The following is a 20,927-nucleotide window of genomic DNA, read 5'->3' on the forward strand; positions in this document are numbered from 1 at the left end:
TGAGATGCACTTAATAGCTAGTGTTCATAGAACAGCCTTCCATTGAAGTGTTTGCAGTTGCCCAAAAATCTGCCATTTAAAAATGGCGATCATTTTGTTATTCTATATTACAAATGTAAGATAGCACACCGCGACTTAATCGTAGGCAAAATTGAAATAAGTAACCATCGTTAAAACACTTGGTTGTATTAGAGATGACCAGGATATTGACGAACGAACGTACGAAAGCGTAACTTGACGAATCGTACGAAGCGGGAGCGGCAGTTTATACATATTAATAAATTACTCCAACATAAAATAGTCGAAGTAAAAGAAATTTCATGGTTCTGCATGTAGTTTAAAGAAATATTACCTGTTTATAAGCTTACTCCAATCATTATTAATTTAAATTATGTTTGCTACAATAGAAAAAGGTGCACTCGATATTCCAGACTTTGTTTCAAAATTTGAGGTCCCAAAACTTGGGTTTTTTTGTTGTTGTTTTTTTTTTTTTTTTGGGGGGGGGGGGGGGTATAACAGGTTGAAAGCATACATATCAAAGTTCACCATATTGATATAATTTATTTTTAATTTCAAATCTTGTTCTCTTTTTCGAAATTTATCTATCTTCGTTGGCTTATGCCCCCAGACAAGCCAGATAAGTCTGATTACAAGGAACCCTGATCAAATCAGAGAAATAAGTTCCATTTTTTTTTTAATATTTTGCATGTCGTAAAACAGGATGCTACACAAATAGATATTAAAGTTTATTACTAGACTAAGTGCATTGCTACTTTTGATAATCAAAGTGCAGTTGCATCTCTTATGGTTATTACATTTTCCGCTTATTTAATTATACGAACATAAATGAGTTAACAGACTGCTATTATCCAATATACCACATCATAGGAGGTGCATACTGGTGAGGGTCCAATATTTGAGTACTAAGGGATATAGCCCTAGAAAAATTGGACCAGATCACCCTACCCACGCACACATTCCAACTGGCTGAGTGTATCACATTATGGCATAAAAAAAAAAAATATCAGACAATAAAATTAAAACATCATTTTGAAATGTTGGTTTAGACATTCTTGATACAAATACATTTTTTTTGGTGTGACATTTGTCCGAATGCTATATGGCTTCATGTGAACATCGACAATTTAGGACAAAGCTCTTATTTTAATTATAGTTACATGTAACATGTAATAACCGTAAATTAAGTTAATATGTACCTATTTTTCTACACTAAATCGATGGGTATATTACTAAACGAAATCCTTCCACATTTTAAACGTCAAAAATAATTACCTATAGACTTGAAAGGCTTATTATTGGGAAGAAGAGAAATACATTATTTTCTCGCCGAAACTCCAAAATGATAACAAAGTTTACAATTTACGAATGACATACATTTGTACACCATGCCTCAACAGCACTTTCTAGGTTGGAATCGTTTATTGTATTTCCGTTAGTTCTTATTTTTAAACGAAATTTCCTTCCACGAGGACCAAAACTGCATTGGCTAGAGGTATAAGGTAGGATTGAGATCTCACAAAACATGTTTAACCTAGCCGCCTGTTTGCGCCTATCCCAAGGCTCTGGCCTTTGTTAGTCGTGTATGTATTTTTAAATTTTAGTTCGTTTATATGTGTTGGAGTCTAGTATGACGTCCATTTTTACTGAACTAGTGCATAATTTTATTGAGGGGCCAGCTGAGGCCCACCTCCGAATGCGGGATTTCTCGCAGAGTTGAAGACCTTTGGTAGCCTTCGCCTGTTATCTGCTCTTTGGTCGGGTTGTTGTCTCATTAACATAGTCCCCATTTCCATTCTGAATTTTATTTAGAAATATTTTTTGCTGATTTTATTTTGTAACAGCGATCCAGGTTTTTGCCTAATGGTGAAAGGAGAATATGTCAGGAAATCACAACAAGGCTTGCAATTTCAAGGGAACCTTTTGATTATTCTCTTTATTGTTATTTTGTGATAATTTAACAGAATTACAGCCAATTGCATTGAGTGTGTAGGTAAAGGTATAATCTTTGGTTAGCTTGTTTGTTAGCTAAACAATGAAGTCAATAATATATAAGGGTATACTACCCTCCTTTTATTATGGGTCAAAGAACGGCCTTCAACACGAAGCCTTGGCTATAATGTATGTTTATATTTCATAAGCTTGGGTTGGGTTGGGGGGGGGGGGGGGGGTATTGTTCTACTACACGAACGCTATTGGTATTGTTTTTATAAACATTAGTATCTACATTTCTCTTATAAATTTGTTGTGAGGTTCCAATGTCGTCATTGGCATTTTTGATGGACTAAGTGAGCCTTGTATGAAATCTGATGACCAGTTAAAAACTAAAAAGATTGCTCCGTCAGAGGTTGAAAGTATGATAACAGACCTACCATATGAATTTTAGGGGCGAAAAGGGGGGGGGGGGGCTAGGATGAAATTTGAAAAGGCAGGACATGAATGTGGTGTAAAAAAAGGCGGATGACAATTTATGTAATAAAAAAGTCAGGATTAACTTATATAAAAAGGCAGGAACGAATAGGGTGAAACATGAAAAGGACAGCTAGATCACAAAAAGTGCAAGACAGCATTTAACATACTGCCCCTACCCCCCCCCCCCCCCCCCCCCTTTCCTCATTAAAAAAAAAACATTTTTGAACGGGCTAAAAAAAACGACATTTTTTTTATATATATAAACTGATCGATGAGATTACAAATAAAACTTTAAAATACCCAATTAAAAACACAGATAAAGAAACGATCCCACAGCATCACATTTACATATTGTTTGAGAGAATCTAAATTATGCATTCATATCTGTACGAGTATAGTAAAAGTTGTCAGTGCACTCGAATACTCCTGAGCGTGATGTTTATTTCATCATGCGTCCAACAATTTTAAAAACTACATGTATATGATATCGTAACATACGTAACACTTTTATAAGTCTTTTATCGACAAATCATGAAAACCATTTAAAGTTGGTAAATATAATGCATTTCTCTCTATTATCTTGATTGCATCCGAATACAATTCAAACATATAGATCATTACATAACAACACCTTTTGGTTTTAGGTACGTTTGTAAACATAGAATTACCGCTCCTTATACGTTCGTTCGTCGAGATAGGTTCGTTCGTCAATATCCTGGTCATCTCTATTAGGTGGGATTTAAACGAACTCAATATAATGCTGCTGCTTTTTATTTTGTTTAAAAACGTGTTAGACATGTTAAAAAATAGTAAAAGTAAAAAAATACTGAACTCAGGGGAAAATCTAATCGGAAAGTCAATAATATCATGGCAAAATCAAATGACAAAACACATCACAAAACGAATAGTCAAGAACTGTCATATTCCTGACTTGGTACAGGCATTTTCAAATGAAGGAAAATGGTGGATTAAACCTGGTAAGAAGTTTAATTTCTTTAACTATTCGAATGAAAGATGTTTTGAGTGTTTGCAATTTATGCTTCTAAAATACAAATGCAGGTAATTGTGTATGTTAAACATTATAACCAGTTGTGTTATTAAAAGATGAAAAGGTTGATACCCTTCTTGACCTCATAGTACAATCGCTGTTTTATGCAGTGGCCGTTTTCGTGCTGTGATGTGTTCTGTGAACTGTTGTTCGTCTCTTTGGCTTCAATTTTACCTTTATTCATGGGATTTTGAGATTGATTGTCACTTTAGTATCATTTTAAGACATTAAGTTGCAGTAATGAACAAATGAATCTACAGACTGAGTAACAAAAACCCCAAAACATATTTGGGTGGAACGCAGAGGCTCTCAAAGGGTAACTAGACGATGTTCCACATGTGACACACGTCTTGTGGCTCATGTAATTCCTTATTTGGTGATTATCCTTATTTGATAGGTGATATTGCAGGCAGAGATGACGGTATTTTAGTAACGTCGATTGGAACTGATCAGTCCTCTTGCGAATCAGATATTGCATAACTGTCAACCAACTTGTAGTTAGGTCCATAAATACTTCATTGTTGGTGCATTTCTCTTTGTTTTGGTTTGTGACCCTGTTTTGTTTCAGTTATATCGAATTATGAATTTTATACAGCGGTATAGTATAGTTGCCTTTATTTGATAGCTCTAATAGAGCAGAAACCCACTTTCAGGGAAATAGTGAAAGTAAATGCAAGCTCTGGAATATTGTATCAACTTTAAGATATATACTCCTCAAGAAGACGCAACGAAATTGTGTTACAGTTGTACAATTTTAAGTGTTGAAACAAAGAGTTTAAAAAAACATTTCGAGCAGTACGTCGACTGAGCATGCAAAGACAAATTTAGAAAAGAAAAAAAAACACTCATACGTCATACCATCAATATTTCTGACTTTTAATTGTTTTAATTGTTTTAAAGGTGTTGCAGCTCAATGAAACCGGTCTCTTCATAATTATTCATGTAGATTTGCAGGCGTTGCTGTAATATTGCTTCATAGAAATATTTTTTTACAGTTTGTTAGCTGATCTTTTGTCGTAAAATTTTTTCTCAACCGCCCCTCGTCGTCGATGTCAAGATATGTGATAGAGTTTACTGTATCGGTTGATTCTTTTATTTTTAATTTCAATGGAATACGCGTTCAACATTCTCACAAACTGTGCACTATTCATTAAGAGGACATCACCTATATAGTGGAAAGTGAAGTTTCGTGACTCTGTACTTTTAAAGATCCCTCCAATGTGTAATTATACGATACTGTTAATTTATGTATCATTGTCATTTTGTCTAGTTTGTTACTTGTTCTGACATCGGACTTGGACTTCTTTCTATTTGAATACTGTGCGTATTGCTGTTAGTTTTTTTCTACACTGGTTAGAGGTAAAAGGGAGGTTTGAGATCTCAAAAAATATTTAATCCCGCCGTATTTTTGCGCATGTCCCCCAAGCCAGGAGCCTCTGGCCTTTGTCTTGTATGATTTTTAATATTAAGTTTCTTATATATATTTCCAAGTTTAGTATGACGTTTATTATCATTGAAACAAGTACACAATGTTGTTTGGGGGCCAGCAGAACCGTACATACGGATGCGAAATTTTGTCGCCGTATTAAAGACTTATTGGTGACCATCGGCTGTTTTCTTCTCTCTGGTCGGGTTGTTGTCTCTTTGATAGATTCCCTATTATTATGCTCAATTTTATTAAGTGCGATAGAAACATAATAAAGTGATAAAATACTAAAATGTCTAAATAAAACTTCAAAATACAAATACTTTTGTTTTAACATATTAAGCAATTGAATGTTGTTGCGTACTAATACATATCAAACGAATTGCACCTTGTGATTAAAATTCGTATATTTCTAGAATTTTAGAGTGACAAACATAAAGGAATAGGAAAAGAGATAACGTAGTAATATAAAATACAACCCAAATGAAAAGCATTGAGCAAATTAGAACTCCTCTTTTTTAGTGATTCCATTGGATGCTAAAGATTTTGATTTTACTATCAAAAGTTTTTCCCAAACGTGTTTATCCGCAGTTTTTGTCTATGATCAAATCACCATTACAATCATAGACCAAAATGTTAACATAACGACACTTCATCAACAAGCATACAACACAGATAATCAACTAACTACTAATATTTGCTATTCTCCTACAGACGTGTAAATGAATATAACACCCGATTAATTAAGTTTCCTACGGCTATTCAGTATGCTGTTCATCATGTGCGTGTTGTCACCATTGTATAATTTTCAAAAGGAACTAACCGTTCACACAAGCACCACGTCCACTGCATTCTGGAAGACCTGGGCAGAGTATTTGTCGAACAGCTTCTGCAACAGAAATTCCGCCGCTCTCTGATTCTTCGCTTAGAGTATTGTTGTCGATGAGTTCTCCAAAACAATTTGATTTGAAGCTTTCCATTGTTGATTTAGTCCACGACAACGAATTAGACAACTGCAATTAAAAGAATGATTCTCACTTATAATGCAAATGTTGACTGAATGTTCCTTTTCATTTCTATCTTTTACTTAATTTGGCTTTTGAAACTCAATTGCATTATAACTTTACAATAATAATTTGTTTGTCATTGCGAAATATTCAATTATGCTACTTTTTTTTATACATGAAACTGGTTTAAAAATGATGTTCCTTCTCTCTATTAACAAGTAGTTTATATGTTCTCTTGTGTTGCTGTGTTACATATCTGTTTTTCGTTCATTTTTTATACATTAATGAGGCTGTTAGTTTTCTTGTTTGTATTGGTTTTCATTGAGATTTAAGGGCTTTTTATAGCCCACTATGTGGCTAGAGGTTTGCTCATTGTTGAAGACCGTATGGTGACCTTGCACTGTCAATTACTGTAACACTTGGTTACTTGTGGAAAGTTGTCTCATTAATAATCATAAGATCATAATAAATCCTCTTTTTTTATTGATAACGTCTATTTGTTTTATGTTTTGTCTTTATATTTGTTCTGTACAAATAATCATCATTGTAGTTTCAATTCTTATCGGTATATAGTTATAATGTTAGTTGTCAAAACATGTTTCAAGCAACGTCAGTTTATTCATTTATTGATTTTTGAGTTGTCAGATGTTTCCTGAATAGGTATGGTATGGTATATTTGTAATTCTTAAACAAGATACATGTATAGAAGACCTGAATCAAACATTTCCAAAAATCTTTTTTCCTTTATAAAATTAAGTTTTGAAGACTTATTATTTTTTACTCTTAAGTTAAAGTCATATGAAACCTCAAATAAAAAAAAAACAATATGCATAATATGTTTTTAATATCAAAATGGATAGTTTTCATTATAAATCTTAAGAAAATTCTTTAATTTATGCACATTTAGAAGAAATTTACTTTTTTTAATTGCTTGCTTCCAGGAAGCTATCGACGGCATATTTTCCGTATGCAAGTTACCTTATAAACGTGACTCTTTCGTACAAATTGGGGATCGCAATACGCATGTAACTGTCATATGTTAGATAAACTATTAGCTGATTGTACATGCTATATATGTGCTCAATATACATGCTGCTATGTTGATTGTTTACAATAAGATGACAATTGGTAACCTTCGTCTTCAAAACACGACAATTAGTGAACTTCCATTTTTTCACATCACAACAGCCAGAGAGAAAAAAAAATGACGATTATACGATATAATTGCGTAAAAAATGATAAAACCGTGCACATAAGACGAAGTTTATGAAATATACATGCATTGGTTTAAGAATTGAATAGACATTATTTTCCACTCGTTTCATATGACTTTAAACATAATGATGTATAAAATGTGGTCTTTTTTATTCTTTTACATTATTTTATTTTTCTCGGAGTGAAAAAAAACCCAACGTAAAATAACATATATACAAAACTCCAATGAAATTATAAACTGAAAATCTTAATCAAATGGTAAATTTAAAAGCTCAAACACATTAAAAGAATGGAAAACAACAATCATATTCTTTAATTGGTACAGACATTTCTGTATGAAGAAAATGATATATGGTTCAAATGATTACATAAGAAAGTTATAATCAATACTTGATAATCAGATATATATGTAAAAAGAAATGGATGTGATTGATAAATTATTGTGCATATATTTAGAATATTAAACCTGAATGTCGAGGGCACATGCTTCTAAGAATGATGCACTTTGGACATTAGGCACTTGGCTACAAGCCTTAAATACAGCTGAATCTCCTAACGTGTTTTGGCAATACTGTACCGCTTCATCTTCAGTCATTGTTACATTATCATGGGGTGCATTATAAATCTAAAACAGAACAATTATTCTAAACAAGATAAATTTATGATATTTATCAAAAGCAATTAATCCGTATCGGTTTTTCAACTATGTGCATTTCTTATTTTTACAAAATTACAGCCTAGACTTGAGAAATACATGGTTCAAATACACTTTTTAAGGATTACACATTGGACCATAGTCTTTATTAGTTCTTGCTTTGGGTAGCTACCAAAGACGAACGCTATTGTGTGATACACCAATGTCAAGTAAATTTTATATGCTGTCAATTGGGTTTGCAAAATATTTAAATTTTAGACCCTTACCACCGCCTACCCTACCAACCTGAATAGTACAATACGAATGTTGAGAAATGAATGACAACATATTCATGATATTAGAATTAACTAAGAGAAAGTTGTTAGTTCGCTTCATTATCCCTGCGAATAGCTTATGTTGTAAGACATGCTTGTTCAACGGCAAGCAAAATATCTTTGATCTTCCGTCTTGATGTCCCTCAAACTGATCTAGCCATAAACTACAATTGACAAAAGGTTCAAAGCATTAGGCGACGACCGAGAGGAGGAGCAAAAGAGCATCCATCAAAATAATACAACCTATTTAATATTATCAAAATAGAACTAATGGTTCCCCTTAATAAGACTTGTTCACAAACATTAAACCGAAAACGATACAAAAGTTACAGAGTCACTAGACGGCAGGTACTGAATATGAAAAATACTTGAGCAAGACCTGTTATGAAATAAACGTTTGTCTAGTCTGATCCACATGTGACACCCGAAAAAATTCATAATACCTTAAATTGACATCATTTTGTTCTAAACACTGGTTTAAATGTACATATAATGTCAAGTTGAAAAGAAAAAGAAAAAATAATATCAACAATGAAGAAGTATAAAAAATGCTAATAGTATCAATGAATCAGAACGACTGGTTGCACTTATACTGATCTAATCACAAACTTTAAAGTAAATCAACTATATCATTGCCCTACCACTAGTGGTCGTCCTTAAACTTAACTTATCATAAGGTTATATCTTATAAGTCAACAAAAGTCGGCTATGGTGGGTACCGCTATAAAAAATCCTATATATTTCCATTTAAAAAAGCCAAGGCCTTATCTCAAACATAACAATTTACGACAAAAATGTGAAAGAGATGAACCAATAACGCTCAATAAACTACCGACTCTTTACTTGGGACAGGCACATACATATGTGGCGGAATGAAACATGTTCGTGAGTTCTAAACCCTACCCTAGTCATGGACAGTAGTCACAGTAGCAGCACAATATAATAACAAACTATAAAAATCAGTCGAAAAAGGCGTAACTCATCAAATTGATACAAAGCAGAAATCACCAAACAATAACACAAACTGGGCGTGTAAGGGTATAATTTTGTCCTTTCCTCATCCGAAACAACAGTAAAAAACAACTACGTACAGATCTGAGAGTATTCGTAGTTACTGACAGCTAGTTAAAAGTCAATAATAACAAATAGAAAAATCATGAATCTCGGACTTTAGTGTCAACGTTTAAGAATAACTTTATTTAAAGCATCTTTACATAACCAAGATAGTTTCTAAATTTCCGGACACGGTTAACAACCAAAAACAAAACCTCTGTAAAAAAGAGGATGTGCTTTTTCGTTTGAAATAATTTTTCAACGTGTATAAAAACACTTCAAAACCACATCTTTATATGTATGGAAAAAGTTTGTAAAGGTTTTAAGTAATATGTGTAACGAAATCCCAAATTTGATAAATTTACCAGTAATACATGTTCATTAAAATCCAAAAAAATCAAAACAGACACTGGCATAGCGAAAACGATAGGAAAGATAAACACCGTAAAAGATAGTGTCAAAGGAACATCATCATCCAAAAAAGAAAACAAAAACAATATTCTGAATAAGGAACGAAAAATTGTCCCTTTTGTGATACATGATATTTTACTGAAGAGTTTCCCATATAAAATTGAAATATAAGAAATGAAAGTTGTAACAGATGTTTTTGATTGATTTAATTAAGTTCCCTCTGGTTAACTTTGGCAGTATGTTTAGGAAATTGTTAATTATTTAACGAAACAAATATCCTCAAAATAACGGCTAGTGTTGTTGAATTCATAACCAAATGCATTTAGAGTTTGGTCATAAAATGTAGTTCTTAACAGTACAAGAAAAAGTCTGTTAATAAGGGCCCTGTAGATATACCTATAACCAGTAGAAAAATGTTGTTGCCGAAACTTTACATAAATATTATCAAGGAGAAAATTAAAAGCTTCAATGATCTTATCACACCTCCAATAAGTATATCTAGCATATTTACCTTTCTTATTAGAACGGAAGGATTTAAATGAGTTGCAGCATATATTTTAGCATTCAAACAACCAATGGAATAGAAAAACTTATATTTGATAAGATTGTGTATTCGTGTAGTGTAAAGAGTTAAAAAGTCAAAATTTTCAACATATTCAAAGATGGTTTGCACTAAAAAAAAACAGTTAATTACACTTTTTTCATATATTTTACAAAAGTTTATAATAAGTTCTGTCGTTGATTATAGATGTTCGTTGTTTTCTGCGGTATGCATATTGTACCAACTATTATATTAGTTGTCTGTGATGTGTGTTCTTGTGTGTGTCTGTGCTCTTTTTCTGTCACATAGTTCTGTCATTTACGCGATATTGGTTTTGCTTTGTCATATAGGCGGAAGGTTTTATTAGCCATACAACCAAGTGAAACCTATCATTTGTTCTTAAAATGTCTTGTACAAAGTCAGAATATTTATCAAAGGAACAAGGATTATAATTTAGTAAGCCAGACGCGCGTATATATAATAGTAATAAAATAAAGTAATAAAATAATATAATAGTTGTAATAAAGTACTTCGTTTCTATGTATGATGGAGGTTTTGTTTCTTGCATTTCAAGGTTGCTGTTGTTCCTTTGTTTTCCTCTTATATTTGATGTGTTTCCTTTGGTTTAAATTTGAAGCCCGGATTTGTTTTCTCACAATCGATTTACAACTTTTAAACACCGGCATAATACTAATGGTAGTACGTGAACTAGTTGAAAGGACTGGACGATGAGTTGTAGGACACTTTCTATAGGCCAAAATGAAACGATGTTTTACTGGTTTTGTTTGTGTAGTTTAGGTAACTTATAAATAGTAGAGACCTTGAAATTTTCCGACGAGAACTTTAGCTGTGATGTGATGTCTGTTTACTATGTAACTCTGAAGAGCGCACGGACCTGAATGTGCATATGAATTTAAAATTTCAATCTAAAGAACATCCATGTTGTATTTAAGGCATACAACCACAGCATTGTTTGCTGTTTGGTCCGCCAGTACAAACACAAACCACTTGGAAATTACCTAAAGTGTGTTTCTTATTCTAGATCTCATTCTGAACAAAACAAAAAAAACATTTTGTGTCTAATTTTCACAAACAGTATGACTAATGTCTTAATTGTTCTAGACCAAATTCTGCTTGTCTAGAAAGTTTTGAAAATAATTTAGACACTGTACATACTGTCAAGACATATGTTGATTTAAATCAAGTAATGATACAGTTAGTCGAGAGCATTGTGTAGAACTTAGTACTTATATACAAAAAGTTATTATACAAATTTCAGAGAAGAAGGAATATCAAGTGAAAATTCATGCTTGATCAGACAAAAGTTGGTACTTTTAGGCCTTTGGACTTTTTGAAGAGATAAGTATCGTGCGCAAATTTTTAGAAATTTATATTGGTGTTTTTCACGATCTGACCCATATTAAATTTGCTGATTGGTCCCTTTACTAGACTTTGAAAAAGTACTTTCAGTCTATTGAATTAAGGAAAAGATCTTTTCTGGCTAACATCTAATCAAAATATTGAAGATAAACCATAATTGGCTATACCATATTTTTACTATTAATTTTATGTATAGAAGCACATCTACTTTAAAGGAGGGACGAAAGATACCAGAGGGACAGTCAAACTCATAAATCGATAGTAAACTGACAAACTTGGTATGGTTCGAATTGTTTATCTCGTTCTGAAGAAAAGTAACCATGAAAATACACTTACCATTGATCGTTTATTACGATGTTTTAGAAAACTTCTCCATGGATACGAAATTGAACGTTTTTTTCTCAATGGTTGTACGAGACACGTTGCTGATCCTATAGACTTATAGTGTGTATTCCTGTCACAGGGTACAGACGTAGACACTGAACAATTCACTGTGCCAACGATTTGATCGGCAGATGGACAAGGGCAGTAGTTTTTAGTGGTATTCCACAATGTTATGTTATCATACTCTGTTTCTTTCGAAAACAAATTTTCATTTAATTCTTCGTTATTTCCATCAATTCTGAAACATACCAACTTACTTGTGTAAACATGAAAATATAAATTATATGTTTCCCTTAATGCAATACTAAATTATAATTGTTATATTATTAATTTCCGACTATATTTGTATCAAAATCGTCAGTGTAATATATTCGATCATTTGATTTTGTTAAAGTTTTATAGACATCATATTGTTTCAAACATTGGTTGATATTTCATTTATTTTTTTATGGTTTCATTGTAATTAAAGATTTTATCATAACTTTTAACAATATCATGACATTCATTCCATGACGTCACAATGTAAATCGGTTTCTAGATATTCTAAAACTAACCGTGCAATATGATTTTTGCTATCCGCCGTTTTCTACCTACCTTCGAAAATATAGTTTAACATGTGACTAATCCTGAGCGAATAACATTAGTTAAAATACTCGAATAAACTATAGTTCATTATAACACCTAATATGCAATTTGACACATACCGCATTAGACAAAAAAAACCAAGTTCATATGACGGACGCCAATTTATAGTGGATTCCAGATCTATGTCAGATTTCAAATCTATTTCGAATATGACGTTAAAACCCCATACAAATTATAAATCTATAGCATATTATGAAATCGTTTAATTTGCCGGTGGGGAAGAGGAGGTTAATGTTAAGGTTGAGGTCACATTAAATGACGTTATTTTGCGTTGTTGTTGGAGGAAATATTTAAAGGTACTCTCCATTTACAATAGTTCTTGTTTGCGTGCCTGATTTTACATTGTCCCTTCCTTGTTCGAGGTTTTACGTAGAAATTCTGCCTTTTTTCATAATTTGTTCTGATTGTATGTTGCATTCTTGTTATTTTAATCCCTATGGTACTCATTTCATTTGGAATACTCAACAGCATTTTCCAGCTAATTTAGTTGAGCGACAACCTGTTCTATTAAAGTTAATATTTGAGTTTTTGTGATTTCGAAATTACAACATTATCATCTTTACGTATGTCAAATATAAAAATAAGGAGATGTGGTATTATTGCCCATGAGAAAACTCTCCAAAATGACACATACATTTACGACATTTAGGATACTACAGATACAGTTAAGTCGGCCTCATATCTTGACTTACATCTAGAAATTGACAATGAGGGTCGGTTGAAAACCAAACTTTAAGACAAAAGAGATGATTTCAGCTTTCCAATTGTGAACTTTCCATTTCTAAGTAGCAACATTCGAGCAGCACCTGCATACGGGGTATATATCTCCCAATTGATACGATATTCCAGTGCTTGCATTTCCTATCATGATTTTCTTGATAGAGTGTTGCTGCTCACAAGGAAACTATTAAACCAAGAGTTCCAAATGGTGAAGTTGAGATCATCCCTTCGTAAATTTTACGGATGCCATCACGAGTTGGTTGACCGTAATGGAATAACCGTTTCACAAATGATATCGGATATGTTCCTTACGTCGTAACTACAATCCCCTTCCCTTTCATGAATTTTACCTACCTAACTAGACTATGTACCGGATTTTATATCACATAAGCAACACGACGGGTGCCACATGTGGAGCAGGATCTGCTTACCCTTCCGAAGCACCTGAGATCACCCCTAGTTTTTGGTGGGGTTCGTGTTGTTTATTCTTTAGTTTTCTATGTTGTGTCATGTGTATTATTGTTTGTCTCTTTATCTTTTCATTTTTAGCCATGGCGTTGTCAGTTTGTTTTAGATTTATGAGTTTGACTGCATGTTCCTTTGGTATCTTTCGTCCCTCTTTTACGACTATGGGTACACTTACGGCTTTTAGCAATGAGCAACGAGTTTAGTGAGTTTAATAGACTTGTTACCAGATATCAATTTAAAAATGTGTATGCAGAGGGCTTGTTTTTTTTTAAACTGGAAAGTATCATTTTCAAGGAGCTATTTAAGGTACAAACAAATTTTACAACCAAATCTTTATAACAATGACATGATTAAGTTAAATCGCTAGGCAATATTCCTTACATTTGTGGTTACTTTGTAGTATATACATGTAGTGATTTAAAATCTACCCGAGTAAAACAAAAAGGTTTTAGGAAAATTTATACTATATGATAGAAGTTACATCATCGTCCAAACGTTGACATAAAATCATTTTATTTAGTTTAGAATGAACCATGTCAAACTAAAATATCCTACCAATAAAAGACAACTATTTCTGTAACTTTGGATTAACTAATATTGGTTGGATACTAATTTTCGTTGATTTCAAGGGTACAAGGGAACCACGAATTTAGATAGTAAACGAATTGCAAATTTTTTATAGGAATCAATGCAGTATTTGCCAAAACCACGAAATAGAATATCCTCGAATATGCAAGTATTCCTCAAACCACGAAAATTGGTACCCGCGAAAATAAATAGATCCACTGTATGTCTATATATATTAAAACTGACGTGGAAAGGTAACACCCGGCCACCGAAAGCTTCTTTTTTTATGAAGCCTAGGTGGTCGTGTGGTCTAGCGCACCGGATACAGTGCAGGCGATTCAGTGTCACGATATCTCGATAGCATGGGTTCAATTCCCGTCGAGGGAAAGATCTAACATTTTTGGGTTAATGTTAAGACGTGTTGTATATACAGAATGTACACAGCCATGAATCACCATCACTGCTGGTGATCTGATGGACAAATCTGTTGTAGAGTTGTGTCTGGTTCAGACATACTTATATATATAATTATTTCTGTGACTATATCTTACATTAATTTGTAGGATCCTTTACTATAGATATTTTAGCTGATCTGTAACAATAACATCTTCATGCATAATATATCATGTACTGTAGTACGGCGCTTGATTAAAACTGACGTGGAAGGGTAACACCAGGCCACCGAATACTGCATTTCTTATGAAGCCTAGGTGGTCATGTGGTCTAGCGCGCTGGATACAGTGCAGGCGATTCAGTGTCACGATATCTTTGTAGCATGAGTTCGAATCCTGTTGAGGGAAGAACATAAAAATTGCGGTTTTTATCCGACGCAATCAATGGTTTGAACGTAGTTTTCAATTGAGACTTGTTTATATATAGTAGGTAAGTAAGTAAGAAGTAATTAGTTTATTACAGTGTCACAATCTAACATTATACATAATATATTATACATCAGATATAAACAGCATAAAAATATATTAGATTCCTGCTTTAAAAAACATATGAGACACTTTTACCTCATGCTCATTAAAGGTTACAATGTACCAAATAAAATTACATGGGAGCAGCCATTTTATGAAGGGAACATGACATAGAGATAAAAATAGATGGCTCTCTGTGATTGGTTGTTATATCTTTTATATATTTTTCTTCTGGAAAGCATTTTGAATGAAGTTTCATGTAAGCACAAATTTGTCCTTAAATGTATAGTATGAAGGGCCGGAAATATTTTTTTTATGTTGCTCAAAATTAGGGAAATTTTTCTGCGAAATCGTCAGGTATCGTGAAAAACCCCAAAATTCACCAAGAAAAGCCATGGGACCACATATATTTGAGTGCGGTAAAATCACAAATAGATATCGAGCTTCAATTAGACAACAGCAGTTTTTCCATAATTAGTTTATTAAAAGCGCCTTTTAAGGAGATAATTGCTGAAAATAGCATTGCCGGCAATGGGGCCACCATTTAGTACGTTATATCCTAAATGCATACACAATTTAAATCATTTTTCAAAAGTAAAAAAAAATATTTAAAAATACTAAACAATTACTTCGTAGATCAACAATTTTTCACTTAAAAGAACAAAAAAGGTAGAATTGATTTGAAAATCTTAAATAATATGCTAATAAATAATAATTAAAAATTTTAGTTCTTTAAACGTTATAAATTTATCTTTCTCCTTTTAAACATCAAATGCAATGTTTAAGCTAATTAAAATTGAATTTCATCATAGCTCATAATATAATTAAATTTCTCTTCTACACTCAAGATAATAAAAACATAGTTTGATAAAAAGGGTGAATTTAAAAGTTCCTCTCTCAAGTCCGAATAAAAATTACAGTTCATGAAAAAATGTTGTTCAGTTTCAATCGTATTTCCATCACAAAACTGACAAAATTCTTTCATTTAAAGGTGTAACTGGCTTGGTTTAACGTCCTGTTTCAATGGCGAGTTGTAAGGAGCCACAACGAAAGTTTGATGAAGTTCTATGGTAGTCTGTAAACTTGACGAATTTTACATAACTTCTTGGCTGAAGATAACTTTTATACTGTCTGAACGTCCTAAGTTTATTTGCCTTTTCACAGTTTCGATCGTTATGCACATCGCGTAGCCAATTTTCAGCATCCATAGTGTTTAACTTGTCCTTTACAATATTAACTTTTTGTCGGATTGTCATTTTGAGTGTTTATCAAAGAACTTAAGTCACTTTTTGAAATTAATTTCAGTACACGGGCGTTGTTTTGATTTACTCGATTCATGTATCTTTTAAACGAGCCTATTTCCATCTAAATTTGTAACTTTAAAATACAGTCTCAAAAATTTGATATTTTGTTTAGTTTTAACTGTAGACCATCCCATGTCTCCACGTATAGCTAGGTTTGAAGAGTTCTTGAACGCACCTAGGTAGTATCGGCATGCTTTGTTTTGAACAGTTTCTAATTGTTTGTGTTCTGATATGCCCCAAATACTCGCCCCATATAATAAAACAGGCTGTACAATGCTGTCATATAGTTTTGTAAATATGTCATAGTCCATTCCACAACAACGGAAATGAACTTTGTATAAAGTGCGGAGGTGCTCTACTTGCCGACTTTCTTATTTCCCTTAGGCCACACCAATTTAATTTATTGTTCTACGGATTTTTGGACTCCAAAAATTGGGGCAAGCGAGCGATTTGAAAATTTTAATAAAAAAATATTTATTTTGCAAATTTTTGAGGCGAAGCTTGAAAAGTAAAGGCGAGCGATTATATATTTTTTTTTTGTAAACATAAAATAGTAGGTTTTGACAATATGAAAACTTGATTTATCACTTGTACTTTGTGACATTTTTTTAATTTATGAAGTATTTTTCCCTGTTCACCAAATAAATAATTGAATAATTAGATTTGGTATATGTATGTGTGCCAATTAATGAGACAATTCTCCATCCAAGTCATAATCAGGTTGGGAACAACCCCTCAATTTTATAAATATCCTTTTTATGAGGGGTCAATATAAGTTACAATATATATTTTTTTGTAAATAAAACTTTTTAGTACAAAAGAGCTCATATTTTCCTAAAGAACTATATAAAAAATGTATCTATCCGGTATTAAATGGTCAAAACATGCCCAAGAATTTTGTAATATTCCTGGACTTAGGCCATGTTAACACATTTACCTTAATATTATTCAAAATAAATAATATCATAGATAAGTCTCTTTAAGAATATAGTAATGTTGTTTAAAATTATTTAAATATGATGTATTTCTCCTCTCTTTTAGTTCATTTTTTTAAGTTCTTCAAAAGATTTGTATAGTAACACTATGCAAATCCTTGGTATTTCTTCAAGTTTCTTTTTTACAACAGTAAAATGACCCCATATGTGCCCTTCTGATGGATAATAGCAAATACAGGTCATAGTACGTACGCAGTGGCGGATCCAGGGGGGGGGGGGGGGGTTCGGGGGTTGGAACCCCCTTTTTTTGGCCGATCAATGCATTTGAATGGGAGCATATAGTTGGACCCCCCCCCCCCTTTTACTCTGGGTTAGGAACCCCCCCCCCCCCTTTTTAAAATGGCTGGATCCGCCACTGGTACGACAGAGCTTTGACCCAGACCAAACAGCAAGCTATAAGGGACCCCAAAATTATAAGTGTACACAATTCGAACAGGAAAACCAACGATCTAATTTATTAATATACAAACGGGAAAATACCAAATAATATTTATGAACATCAACGAACGATATCTAACTGCTGAACGACAGGCCCCTGAATCAATCAGGACAGGTGCATAAACATGCAGGGGGTATGGATAGTTTTGTATCGCCAGCATATTGCAGTTGAAGACATTTCTTTCCGAAGTTCTTGAAGTTTATTTCTAACAACGAACATATTTTGATAGGGAATATAAGTAAGGGGAAGGAAACCAATGTTTTGTTCTGTAAAGGTATTTTCTTCTGTTTTCTATTTATATCGGAGCACTCTCATTTGGGATAAATGGGTTTCATGCATAATCAAATATTATCACAGACATTGACACAGTGATCTTGGGTGCTTATATGTTTAAAATCGTTATAAATACATGTTAGATTGTGATTATAAAAACAAGTGCAAATATCTGTTTATAATATTTTCACAAAAAAAAAACGGTGCGGGAAATGGACACGATTACATTTCCCGATACGGGAAGCGGGAATATAAAAAAAAAAAAAAAAAATTCTGCTTTGAAAAAAATAGGTGCGGGCGGGTCTGTCGAACAAGGAATTACATTGGTGTGGCCTTACTGTAAATTTTCCAATTAAGATGTTCATCGAGCCACAATCCTAAATAATGATATTTACTGCAATAATCAATAGTTGTGTCTCAAAAAAGAAAGTTAAAGTTCGATCGAGGGGTTGCGGGACAAGAAAATGTATTATTTTTGTCCTTTCAAAATTTAAACTTAATCTCCACTTTGAACACCAGTTGTTGACTACATTTAACATCATATGAAGGGATTCTTCATCTGGTGATAGTAAAACAATGTCGTCAGCGTATAACAGGATAGACAAAATGCACGACTCATTGATCGGGAAACCAAGATTCAGATTGTTTATTTCATCGACAAAATCGTTTACATACACAGAGAATAATGATGGTGATATTGGGCAGCCTTGTTTTACACCCATATTAACGCCAAACATATCACATATCGGTCATATGGCCGTTTACTTTAACAGCATAGCGAACATTTACATATAGCGACTGTAGTCCTTTTAGAAACTTTCCATTTATGCCTATTGACATCAGTTTAACCACATCATCACTCTATTTACAGAATCAAAGGCTTTTTGGCATCGACGAAATTTTGATAGTCTTCCGATTCTTTAATTAGTTATAATACTTGTTAGAGAGTATAAATGTTCGATGCAACCACGATCTTTTCTAGAGCCGTTTTGTTCATCGGCTAAGATGTTATTTTCTTCTAACAAGGATGATAAACGTTTGTTAAGAATATCTGCATATATCTTACAGGGAATTGACATCAGAGCTATCCCTCGATAGCCTAAAGGATCACGATAATCTTTTTCTGGTTTTAATATTGGATTAATGAGTATGTTGTTCCATGTCGCAGGCACAACTCCATTGTCAAATGCATACTTTATGATCTTGAATAGAATATTCACACACGAGTTGTTACGAAGAAACGCAACTCGTCTAAACATCAACTCAACAATGTTAGATCTGTAAATTTGCTTTCGCAAATGTTTTGTTCTTCCCTCGCCGGGATTCGAACCCATGCTATTGAGATATAGGGACACCCAATCGCCAGCACTGTAGCCGTCCCGCTAGACAACACGACCACCTAGGCTTCATAAAAAAGAAGCTTTCGGTAGCCGGGTGTTACCTTTCCACGTCAGTTTTAAACTAGCGTCGTACTACAGTACATGATATATAAGGCATGATGATGTTATTCTTACAGATCAGCTAAATTATCTATAGTAAATGATTCTACAAATTAATGTAAGATACAGTCACAGAAAATAATTATATTTATATATATACCACTCGTCTAAACATCAACCCAACAATGTTAGATTTGTAAATTTGCTTTTGCAAATTTTCTGTTCTTCCTTCGCCGGCATTCGAACCCATGCTTCTAAGATATCGTGACACCAAATCGCCTGCACTGTAGCCGTCCCGCTAGACCACACGACCACCTGGGCTTCATAAAGATGAAGCTTTCAGTGGCCGGGTGATACCTTTCCATGTCAGTTTTAATATATATATATATATATATATATATAACTACAACTCGTCTAAACATCAACCGAACAATGTTTTATCCATCGGATCACCAGCAGTGACATAAGCGATTCTTGCTTCTTTCAAAGAAACTTATAGAATGAAATTCAAAACAGTGTGGCTGTGGCCATTGATTGACACATTAAATTCATCCATTGGGACAATTTACGTGAACGTTTGTCTGTAACGACCACTGTTCACGACGTACCTACGATAGACAATTAAACTGTGGGGTCACCATGGTTTCTTAACGCCTTTTATTATAAAATAATTCGAAAAATTAATCAGAAATAACCTTTATGTTTTGATTTATATAATTGATATAAATCAAAACATCGTGTTATTTCTGATTAATTTTTTCGAATTACTTTATTACGGTGTTGAGAACCTTTGGTGACCCCATAGTTTAAGTGTCTTTAAAAAGTACACAGTGAGCAATGGTCGTTACATACAAACGTTCACCTAAATTGTCCCAGTCAATGGATGAATTTAATGTGTCAATCAATGGCCACAGCCACACTGTTTTGAATTTCATTCTATTTACCCTACGGTTATTTGATTGTACATGATATTGTTGTTAAATTATGAAAGTGAAAAATGAGAATAGAAAATCACGTATGATACCGATTGCATTTTGTTTCATATACATACACAAACATCAATTGTGCATATTTTAAATGTGATAATACTGACAGATTTGTTTTCAATTCCATTTATATGAGAAAGATGTTCGAAATATTACCTCCACGATGCTGTAAAATCTGTAGGATATAAAGCTGTATACGGCTGACCATGGCATTCCTTTAAAGTTTCGGAATTAGTGCTTTGTGTATTGTCCCGTAGCTTGAAATCGTCCTTACATGTACCACTAAGAAATCCACAAAGCCCTTTGG

General features: G+C 33.2%; 1 protein-coding gene and 1 long non-coding RNA gene across 3 annotated transcripts in view; both read right to left on the reverse strand.

Annotated features, from left to right (window-relative positions):
• The window catches only part of LOC139501986 (tyrosine-protein phosphatase non-receptor type 11-like), a 462,346-nt gene that overhangs the window by 270,914 nt on the left and 170,505 nt on the right, over positions 1 to 20,927 (reverse strand). The gene's annotated exons all lie outside the window — the stretch shown is intronic.
• Positions 5,762 to 12,089, reverse strand: LOC139501232 (uncharacterized). The gene is made up of 3 exons (XR_011658496.1): positions 11,817 to 12,089; positions 7,593 to 7,751; positions 5,762 to 5,917 (listed from the first exon to the last, which is right to left on the reverse strand). It is a non-coding gene; the product is annotated as an uncharacterized lncRNA (long non-coding RNA).

Source organism: Mytilus edulis, chromosome 13 (assembly GCF_963676685.1).
Source record: "Mytilus edulis chromosome 13, xbMytEdul2.2, whole genome shotgun sequence".
NCBI lineage: Eukaryota > Metazoa > Mollusca > Bivalvia > Mytilida > Mytilidae > Mytilus > Mytilus edulis.